We start from the raw sequence: 12,940 nt of genomic DNA on the forward strand, positions 1-12,940 counted from the left end.
GCCCTCAAAACAAATTTCTAATTATACGCTACTGCAAGGAAAACGTAGCATGCAATATCTTCATACGGGCTAGGCAAGAAATTGTAGACGTGTAGATCTACTATACTAGAAAAGTAATTTATGCGAATGCAGTTCTCCTGCAGGGGTTGTTGTCGACGCAAGAACGAGAATTTTATTTTTATTTATTTTCTTTCTTTTTAAGAATACATACGTTCTTGAAACTTTTTACGATTTCAAATTTTGTCATTATTTTTCAAACAGCCATAATGACGCGAATAAGTACAATTGCAAATTGCTATCACTATTTAAAAGCAATTCGCACTATTTGCAAGAGACAAACACACATTTACACTCAAAATATGTTAAAAGTTGAAAAATACAATTCTGAAGTACCCACACAATGCATAATACTATATTTAATATTTTAATATTTACATTGAAAGTCTATAATTTACAGATAATGTTCCTAAAATTGAAGATAAATCAACCAAAGATTTTTTTCCGTGTTCTTAATATCCAAGTTGCTATTTTTATTGTATGTCTTTAGTTAAACCATGATGTTCAAAGTCTGCTCAGGTTTTAAGTAAATATCATGTTTAAGTACTTTTATAATTTATTATCATCTATTAAAACTTACTTAAAAAAAAAGTTTTTATCTGTATAATAAGTGTTTAAAACTTATTTCGGTATAAATCTAATATAATAGTGTAGGTAGATTTTCTGTTTATCAAAATTTATACTTTTGTATGCCGAATTCAAAAATGTTTGAAAATAATTCAAAACTTACTGTTCAAAAGTTATGGGAATTTAAACTGTGGCAACTAGGGATGGTTTACCATAGAAAGTCAAAAAATATTTTTAATTTAAAATGTCTGAACGGGAATATAATGAACGAATTACTACGACTGATCACTAAATGCAAACGAAAAAATAGATATGATAGCACCTAGGTACTAAAAAATACGTACCTACAGTAGGTAACTTTTATCGGAAAACTTTTGTCAATACTCAAAAATCCATAACTTTTTAACAGTAAATATGGTAATTTTTTCTTAAAGAATAGGTAAAATAAATCTATTTCTTTATTATTATTTTCAAGTGATTCGCATATGATTTTATTTTTGCCATTAACTTGGACCGTAGTTTAAAATTTAAATTAAAAGTATTATGATCATGCTAATGCGTTACTTATAACAACAGAAAGTAACCCCATGATTTGATTGATAGGTAAATTATGCATTAGCATAGATTAGGGGCGCCATTCGGTGTATCACAGGCCTTATTTTACTAATGTCATATAGCCAGTATGGGTTTCATTAATCATACGTTGATACCAAGCACGTGGTGCAATCAAAATTTAAATAATTTATATGATAAAATAAATAGTAAACAATTTTTAATTACATATTTCTTTGTGGGCATGATGTTATTTATATGTATTATAAATACAACAATTGAGCATCTTAAAAACTGTAATACAATAGGAAATAAAAAGAATTTAATGAGAATAGGAAAGAACTCTATTTATAGTAGAATTTTAGTTAATATATTTTTTACGTCCCATGTAATAATCAAAATAGTAGGTACTATTCATCACTTTTATAGCCCGGCTATTTGGAAGACTTTGGCTACTGAAAAACTTCACGACCTTATTTTAAAACTAAATAGTATCCCTTCACATTACAAAATATATATTATTATTTATAAGTTGTAACTTATAATAAATACAAATTAAAATTGACTTTTTTTTGTGTGTGTATTTGAAAATATTTTAAGTATATCTTAAATACACTGGCCAAACAATAATTCGATAAACATTTTAAATAGTCTAAATTAAGGCATTTCAATTTCAAGCAATATTTTAAATACATGTTTACAGTATTTTATATAGAACTGACCTTTGATATGTACAATGTTTAGGTTTAAAGTCTGTTTATTCTTAGGTATATATAAACCTATCTACTGTTTACCTCATGTATATATTCGTTAAATTAATATAATATTATTATAAAATGAACATTTATTATAAGTTTACGATCTAAAATAATTGAACTGGTGCTTAGGTAACACCAATCAATATCATTTATTAAAAAAATAATTTTATCAGGTAAGATTCGTCTTTTATTTGGAAATATCAGAAATATCATAGTTTCATTAAGAAATAACTGATTGCAATCACTGATTAGAATTTAGAGTACTATACTATTCGTCTGATTTAAACAAAACAACTAAGATATAAACTCTTGATTCGTTTTCTGAATTTATGTTTAAATGATCCTCCGCCTATAAAGTATAAATATCTGATTGAACGCTAAAGTTAACGAAGTATACAAATTGACATTTTTATTTAATTAAAGTGTATCGATATAAACCGTTTCCTATAGGTATTGAAAGATTCTCCAACAGCAACATAGTCTCCAAAGATAACACTAAAATATAAAACAGTTATGTTAAAATTGTCCAAGAAAATTAAACATTGATTTATTCATCATAAATTTAATGTGAATTCGTACAATATAATAAAAACTAAATTAAGTTAGAAAGAGGAGGACACATTCCAGAAGCCTACATATATAAGGCCCATATAGTGTTACCAGCTTAAAATTGTATTTGGTAATGCATAGTACTTTTTATAATAAAAAATATTTTCTTTTAAGATATACTAAAGAAAAAATTGAAAATACACAAAATAGTACCTTTTTTAACTATAAAGATTCTGGTACTATGTAGGTACCGTATAATCGCCAAATCATTTTTTTTTTTTTTTTTTTTTTTTTACTATAGCTAGTAATACAACCAATACTTATAATATTTATACAACTATTTTCCCTGAAAATCTTGAGTGTAATAATTGTTTTATATCAAATTTATTTTTAATTATTTGGTCAAAATAAATATAACTAGACACGCATAAATGCATAGTTATTGTAATATATATAATATATATCCATAAAAGAACACTGATAGTCATGTCTGAAACAAAAAAGAGCCTCAGTGGAGAATTAAAGAAGAGAAAAAAAAGTAGGAAAACAAGAATAATTTTTTAATGGATTTTTTGAGATTTTTTTATAGTTTTTAAAAACGCAATAAACGACGAAAACTATAACATTTAATTAGTACATAAATAATTTCTAGGTATTTTAAAATTAAGGAATATTTTTTATTGATTTAGTTTAACTAATAAAAATAAATGTAAGTAGCTTTTTAATTTTGAATGTTAATAAATTAAATTATATTATTCTATTCAATATAATATTATGATATAGATATTACTTTGTAACTATTATATAAAAATGAAAATATTTTTTAAGTGTTAGTTTTGTTTTATTATATATCTAAATTAGTATTAAAGTAACAACAGTGTTCAAACTATTAAATTACATTAATGCAATTTGAAAAAACCGTAATGTTTTAGTTTATAAACTTAAACTTAATAAGAGTACCTAATACCATTCATTAATTTTACATAATATCGTAATTATTATTATAATTAATCAATGGTGATATTATTTTTTAACAGCGTTCGAAGAGCAATACTATAAAGTTATGGGCTCGCCACTACAGCCATTTTTATAATGGTCGAACAAGAATAAGAATAACACTGAAATTTTTTTGCATTGATGGGAGGAGGGGCACAACCTAGTATCGGCCACTATACCCATAGAATTCCGTTTCTGTGCTTGTGTATAATGACTAGACATTTAATAATAATTATGAAGTTGTTAAATATTTAACAACATAATATGAACTATAAGTAAAAATATAATTATATAATTGCATTGTGCACAGTGCAGCTTTGAAAGTATTTTTTTCCTTATGATTTAATTATTAATTTTTATTGCTACACGCATTACATTTAATCGACAATTTTTAATTGCAAACAAAGTGCACGCCATAATTTGTTCTACAACGTTTCGACTCATATACACGTATTGTACCTTGTATACGTAAGATACGTGGACCAAAAGCACGCGCGTATATCACAATATTAAATAACGATATATATTATGTAGTCGTATATAGACACAGCTCTGTGTCAGAAACGTGGCAGGATACAATTATTTAGATGAGAGATTCGATTTTAGTTATTAAATTTAGCTGAACAAGACAAAGTGGAGTGAATCGATGTGGAATAACGATGAATAGACGTACCTAGCGAGAGATGTATATAAGTTTAGTATGCCAACGAGTAATTAAACTTCCTAACGAGCCTATGAACTCGTTAACAGCTAGTGGGCAGCTGTGGTAATCAAGACTCAGAAGAGCGTCCGACGACGGACGTTCAATTGCACAAACGACAACGAGAAATATTTCCTATATAGGTAGAACCGACATCAATGTCGTATATTGGGTCATCGCAAAGGTATACCACACTAAACACGCACATATACGTATACTACTAAACGACCTTACCTACTATACTAAGTACTGATACTATTACAGTATATTATTACCTCTCGGCTGCAGCCACTTAGCGACATACTATCAAAACTAGATTATAAAAATTAACTTTTGTTTTATGTTTTCATACATAGTAGATCCTCGATAGTTCGGACCTCTGATAATCCGGTGAACATGAAAATCCGGACAGAAAATAAGTCTATTTTTTCGTTAGTACATTTGTAGTTTGTTCAGAATTAAGAGTATTGTTTAGAAAAAAACTACTGACTACTAAACTATGTTCAATTATTATACACGGTTGTTTTTTTTTTATTTTGTTATTCATTATGTTAAAGTTATTTATTATTTTGTTAATATAAAGTACAATGAATATAAATGTGGTGGAATTAAAAATAAAAATATTAGTTAATTGAGTAGATAATTTTGAAAATAATATAAACGTAAAATTTAAAAAATATATCAATTGTGAGTTATTGTCTTTAGTGGATACTAGTATTAGTAAATTACACACGAAATTTGATACGACAGAGCACTTATTATTATAAACATAACAAAATAAATATGAATTTTATTTTCATACTTTAAACGTACATAATACATAAATACATACATAATATAATGTATAATGAGGTATTTTTTTAAAAAAAAAATCTCAATAATGGACGACTTCAAATTTCCCGTAACTGATCACTATATAAAAATTGCATTATAATGCAATATTATAATGTTGCATTTTCACATACTTTCAAGTCTGTAAATTTATCATTTTTACGAAACAATACATATCTACAGTACTTGCATAGGCCACTTGAAGTTACTTTGAATATGTACATTTATGGTAAATTTTATTTTTATTAAATTGTCATTCAAATTGCCTATATATCAATTTTTTATAAGAAGTTATAACGTCCTCTAAATTAATTGATAAATGTTTATTTCTGTGTGATATTACATACCATTATATTATATTATAATTCATGTTATTTATTTTCGTACATACATTAACGTATTTATACATTGAACCCTACACCACATCCTATCAAAACTACGCAATACTTATGAATCTAGTATACGTGGTGACCTCATCCGCGTGGATTGACTGATGGTATCAGCACTTAAAAATCGAGTTTTTATTACAGGTATTTGCATTCGTGAACACAACACTAAAAGAAAAAAACATGATAAGTCTACAAAAGAACGCGTTGATCTGACAAAAATCTCGTTCTTGTATAATTCGTCAAACCAACATAATATTATAATATTTAATTCATGACAGTGATTAAACTATGATAATAGAATGTTTAATAATATCTGTTTTAATAGTTATATTATATTTATCATAGTATTGTTAATGTTATTGTTTAAATGATAACACAGACATAAAAATATATCTTGTCACAGGTATGAAAATAATATGTAATAATGATATTATATAATAAACATCAAATTACTAGGTAGGTATAATAACAATTATGAAAACATAATGTATAGAAACATTTTTTAATTGACAGGAATAATAGTTACTTCGATAATAAACACATTAACATAAAATACAAATATAATTAAATAAATTACCATCATTAACGATTTTTTTTTTTATTGTACGTTATATGTTTTTTGCAGCTGTTTGTGTTAATTAATACTTGAAAAAGTTTCTTTGGTTTTTATTCAAAACATCGATGTATATAATGATATACATGGTACATTTGAACATTCAATATCCTATGCTTTCTTACGTCTTACCATTCATCATTCGTAGTTATATAGTTTGAAATCAGTTCTATGTTCATAGTACACTGCATCAGTATTACTACACTACTATCCGTACTATATTAAGTTATTATATTACATTGTTATTATTTCTTATGTTTTGCGAAACACTTGAAATAATAAGAAATTTTCGATTAGAATTTTAGAAATTTTATAGAGTTTACTGTTGAGTTTATAACCACTGATTAATTATTAATAATAAAAAATAAATAAATATTAGGTATCAACAAATTAATTAAGACGGTATTCCACGTTATAGATTAGGCATTTTTATTTTTATTTTTTCATTTAATTAATTTAATTGTTTCAATACATTTTGTATTCAGTTATTTTAAAGTTATCGGTTTTCTTTAAGTGCGTTTCAATAGTATAAGCCATGTTGATTTTGTGCCGTGATCGAAATTTAGCTATGATAGACCTTTTGGATTCAATTTGTTCATTAATAATGAGAAAATTTTTTGAATGATTGTTTGAACGCTTGTATTATATTTTTGATAAAAATTCTGATATTGTTTTTTGTAGGTGATCATTTAGGAAGTCTTGAAGTGTTTTGTTAGTATTTTTTACTAAAAGATTAGGTATATCGGTTTTGATTATTCCTGAATATGATTTTATAGTTGGATTTTTTTTGTGGATTGGTTGTGTCATTTGAATTTGGAGGTATGTTTGTTACAAGAGTTTTCTTTGTAGTTGTCGGTGGTTATCTTTTTGGAATATTTTTTTAATATATAGAACTTTTATAGTTTGGTGAATAAGATTCGTTGCAGTTTACGCATTTAAATGGGACTGTTGATTCTTTGGTACAGTTTGAATTGTGATATTTTTTAAAATTATTGTTACAGTTGTTTGCAACCTTACCTCCGTAACTCCTGCGACACCAGAGAGAACATTTTCTACCTTATCAAGAATGAAAACTTACTTACGATCCACAATGATGAAAAAAAGACTAAATGGTTTGGCAATGACAAATATAAACGAAAAAGAACTTATCAAAGAAGCAAATGTCATACAAACTTTTGCTCAAAACACTCCAAGAAGAATGCAGTTAGAAAATTGGAGCTATAATAAATAAAAAAATGTTTAGACCTACATAACTTGTTGTATAATTTATTAAAAACATAATTTTACAAAAATTGTAAATAAAAGAAATATTGTATTTATAACTTTTATATTTTTATGTGAAACTTATCCCCCTCCCCATACAAAATTCTTGGTTATGTCATTATCTAGAGTGTCCAAACACGTACTAAAATTAAGTATTATATAAGTTATGATTTGTTGAAGAATTTTGAGTCGATTAAAAAATATATTATTTTGATTGAATGAATGTGATAATTGACTGCTGAAGATATTTTTTCGAAAAGTTGAAATTTATATTAAGGTTTTCATTTAAATGCGGCTTTCAGTTATAATGTGTTTTGCTTTGTTTTTGGGTGAACTACGAAAGACACATTGAAGGTTCTTTTTTATCCATCAAAAAACTGCGTGCATGATATAGACGTAGCCGATAGGTACATAACTTGATTATAATACTACTTCGAGCTTCCATAAAATTTTCTAAGGCTGCGTGTTCATTGTGAGACGTCTGACTTGTTTTATTTAATTTAATTTTGTGTATTGCGAGTACCAATTCACTTACTAGCTGTAATTGAATTTTTATTTTATCATGAAATATATTATGTTAGGTACTTTTGTATAATATTTGGGAACAGTGACACACGATTGATTATGCGTCATAGATTTTTTTAAATACTTTCTAAGTTGCTGTGTAAGTAAACATTTATATCATTTTGAACTTGTACGATAATATTTGAAGGACCGTGCATGTTTGTGATGATATTCATACCGCAAATAGAGTCTGGGAAATGGGAATATAGTTCGTATTTGGTAGACGGAGTTCTTGAATCAAATGAATAGCTTTTAGTATCGTGACCGTTTCTGCTATGTATACGAAGCTGGTTAGTTTAAACCAGCAGCATCCGACGTGTTTCTTGATATAACAGCTGCACCTAATAATATTGTATAATACTATTATGAGCGCCGTTGTAGTGTAGACAATGCTTGTATAAAACGGCGAGACGGGAGCATACCTACATCGATAGAGCGACGAGTGCGAACAATCCTGAACAAAAAGGGACCATAATACGCAGAATAAAACAGTGTGTATGTGGCTTGGCGTGGCGCGTTGGCTGCTTCCAGTTGCGGAATGCCACTGGGAGTAAGTAACGGCCACAGCTACTAGCTCTCGGATGGGTGACCATTCGGGATCATAGTGGTTAAAAACCTTGCCACACATACACGTGTTTGCTATCAACCGTATCAATCGTAAAAAATACAACCTACCGAACCAACCTTACTTAAAAAAACCCAATGGCCTTAGTAGCCGCGGGTCAACTAAATAAAAAAAAAAAAAAAAAAAAAAAAAAAAACAGTGTGTATGCTTATAAACATTCTAAGGAAAGTAAGACTATCATCCAACCGACAACGGCGGCGGGTGGGTTAAGTTAGATATATGTATATCGGAACTCAGAATTATTATACAAACTTATATGGTACGTATAACTTTTCTATAATACATAAAAAAATACAACGCTGTTGATTTCAACGAAACGGTAAATTATTCGTCAAGATAATTAGATCAATCGATATTAAAATATTTTTATTTGATATTAAACTGTTACTATGAAATTATACACATTATACTGCTGCAGATAATCAACCTTTTAATATTATTTATTTAATTATATACATCGTACGTAATATACCGTCACGGTCGTCGTCGCGGGTCGATGAACTGTATTTTAATATTTAAATACAAGTCGAAAAAATAAAATCATTTCTTATTGTAATAATGTTCTAGTTCTACTATCTATACTTAATAGATAGATATTTATGATGTGTGATTTAATTTAAAGAAATACGTTAAGTGGCGAAATTTACAATAGTAGTTATAAATTTATAATATTATCATCAGTGTAAAGCAAATCATTGCTGTCCCGTAAATTATATTATTGTTCATTACAAATTAGTTTCTTATATAGTCGTATTTTTTCTTGTTTAATCAAGTATAAATAGATATAATTTATACGATATGTATTTAATCCATAATACTACCATGGATTAAATATTTAAATATTATCTGAAGGCGCTAATATTATTTTCCTCGCGTTCAAATCTTAAGATATGTAACGATGTAGGCATGCTCAATAACATATCATACAATACATCTTGTTTTCATTGTGCTCATATTTTTAATATATTTTTTTTTAGGTATAAGTTAATTATAATCAATCGTTTTTATCACGATTTTAACCATATATATTACCATAATAGTAATATAATTATCATTAAAAAAAAATAAAAATACCGTATAATACATTATTTAAACAAATTTATAAAGTGTAGGTATATTGTTAAATATATAATTATACAATCATTAGGTATGAACATAAAAAAACTTAACTTTGTAAACAGTATTCTGTTTAATGTCTAATAAGAACAATAGTCACAAGAATCATACAAAATTGGTATACGCCAAGTAAACACATTTAATTATAAAATATCGTTTTGATTGTATAACAAAAGTCACCTTTCTGTTCAGTGAGCGTCTATAAAATGTCATTTTATGAAAGGTGTAGATTAAATTTCTCTGTGCACTTTTTCTATAGATGTTATGTTTGCATATAAATTACTAATAAAATTACTAATTATTCAGGTATTTATTACAAGAGTATTTATTTTTTTTTTTTTATTAGCTACTAGTATAAACTATGATAGCTTAACAGTTAAATAATACAAGAACATTGTATAGCTCGCAATAATTAAAATATATAAACACAATATAACGAAAGCGTTTAATTAAATAATAAAACATAGTTTAATTTATTTATTTTTTTAGGTAGGTAGGTATTTACAATTGTTTTTTCTTGGTATTTTATGATTTTGTATTATTATATGTATATATTACTAGATAATAGACACATACAGTAGTGTGCATCGTGTATATAATTTCATTATATTAATTAAAATAAAAAAATATTAACAAACAAGTAACAACAATTATAAAGTTAAAAAGTACCTATTAACAAACAAAATGTCATACAACAATAACCACTGGATCCACTACTACCAAAAATAAATGTTTGGCAATGAAATTAAAGCAGCACCATATTCATATGATTCATAGTCAGTAAAAACTATATAATATATATTATTTTAATCACGAATGATTCAAAATAATTAAATTTATAATTATATCATGCAAGTGTACAACCATCATCATATCGTATGATAGTTATTTTAAATTTACTATACATATAATCATCATAGAGTTTAACTCCCGCTCCTGTTCCACTTTTAGATTGATATCAACCGGTGAGTTGCAAAAAATAAAATAGGCAAATTGATTCACATAAATTGCAATTTTTGGTACTATTTTGAGGCCGATAAATAAAATATTTTAGTACTGGTTTGGGGCCGATATCACAATATGAGAGGCCAACTTCGCGGACATTAGATATTATACAATTTTAATTATTTTATTTTTTTGTATAACTATTAACTATACGTAATATATTGAACGTTAAGCATACGTTTTTCAAATCATGGTGCGTTCATTTGTTTTAACATAATCAGTGAAATTGTAATGATTAATAATTATGGTATTTACATTATATTAATCTCTGGGAATGAAAAAATAAATAAATACCTGCACGACTTCTCTACAAATAATAGGTTTAATAAAATCACCATTCAAAATAAAATGTATAATATGATATGATATTATCATAGTACCTACTCTATATTAGTTTCCATACTACTTTATAATATTATCGTTATTTAATTGGTAGCTACGGTAATAATTCCATTGATATTATATTGTTTAAGAGTGTGGTACGAATATATTTGGTTTGTCTTAACTGGATTTCCACGTCAATTAATATAGATATATTATAGTAAGGAGGTTTTGGTTATAATCCAGTTAATTGAACGATTTGTATTAGTTGTCGTCTTATTATAATTTTATTGCGGTCTGCGAGGTTCGTGTGTAATGGAGAGGTGATATATTCGATGGTAAATATCGTGACTTAAATACCTTTAATGTCGACGAATAAATGACTCTAGTGTTTTCGAAAAACAATATCGTGAGTTTATAATAATACGTATTTTTTTTTTTTAAACGGCCATTATAATATGGGTATACTTACCATTTATTTCTACCAAATGATTGATACTGAGCATCGAAGATGCCTCATACTACGTTTATAATCTTCTAATAGGTATAAAATAAGCAATGATATAATATTATATTATAAGTAACTACAATATAGTGTGCATTTCTCGACTTCTTATGTAAGTACGAGTAGAAGACCACCGCACGGAAAACGATTTGAACGAGCATATTATGTACATAGTAAAAATGTTAAAACAATAATGAAAAACCTGCACGCATTTGCGACAGCTAAAACAAATAATAAAAACTACGTGAGTACTATGTACGTAAGTTTAATTTTATATAAATATCAATAAAAACAACGAGCTAAACTGCTAAACGATTCACAGACGCGCGTATTATACATTGTTTGCTAAGCATACCAAACGGTTTTCTTCGTAACACTCATGCGAACCTTATAATAATAATATGAGTGTTATATACTTGTAAGTATATAATATATTATAATAGTAGTATTATGGTAGGTACTTAACAAGTAATAACTAACAAAATGTTTGTTATTATTATTATCATTATCGTGTTTAATAATGATATAGACATATTTAGACACGCGTGTTTCACTTGTTGCATGTTTAATACGACACTCTACAGTGTCCGTTTTCGGTGAACCGTATTCGTCGTGTAAGGGTATACCTATACCTAACTCTTTATTTAAAAAAAACCAGATTATTAGGTACTGCTCGAAGACCTTGGAAATCGTCATCATTCATCTCGCTTGCTCATACACAAACGTCCGGTGCACGCGCATACTTATATTATACATATATAATATATATGTATACTGTAATAACGTGTCCACTAAATATAATATATATAATATATAAAACATTAAAACATTTATTATTTTTCTGTATTATATAAAAACGTGCGTTGCATATAGCAATATATAGGTACACGAGTCAACTCACTATTAGCGACTGCACTTGGTATTTAAATTACAATGCGATTAATTGTACATTTACGTTGTGTATAATATTATTATTATTATTTAAACGCTAATTTCACTATTGCTACCAGGCAAATCTTTCCTTCTCCGCGTTTCCGAGGCCTATGTTCACTTTGTTATTGAATGCTAATGACCGAATGGTTGTTTATACAACAGTAATACACTGTTTAATTAATTAGTATCATTTGCCCCTACAAATTCCACAGCAATTGAATTCATGCATGATACATATAAATACTTTGCTAACATGAATACTTGTATAATATTCTATATGTTTAAAAATATACTCGTGCGCGGCAGTAGTGTAAAATTAAAGTTTGCCAGCGGGTATGTGCAGAGACATATAAATCTCGGATTAATAATAAAAAGCCACAGCCCATTACATTATGCGTGGCATATAATACTAACGAATTATTATTATTGATCGTTGCGTTTGGATATTGATTTTGTATTAGTGTGGCGAAAGGCAAACTATACGCCTCCGTAATCTCATAAGTAAAAAACAATGAATTCAATTAAATTACAAAATGTTATGTTATAGCAAAGGCGTGAAAACCAAATTTAAATTTACATTTAGTGTCTGTGCATTC

Source organism: Melanaphis sacchari, unplaced genomic scaffold, assembly GCF_002803265.2.
Source record: "Melanaphis sacchari strain LSU unplaced genomic scaffold, SCAv2.0 Contig109_pilon_pilon, whole genome shotgun sequence".
NCBI lineage: Eukaryota > Metazoa > Arthropoda > Insecta > Hemiptera > Aphididae > Melanaphis > Melanaphis sacchari.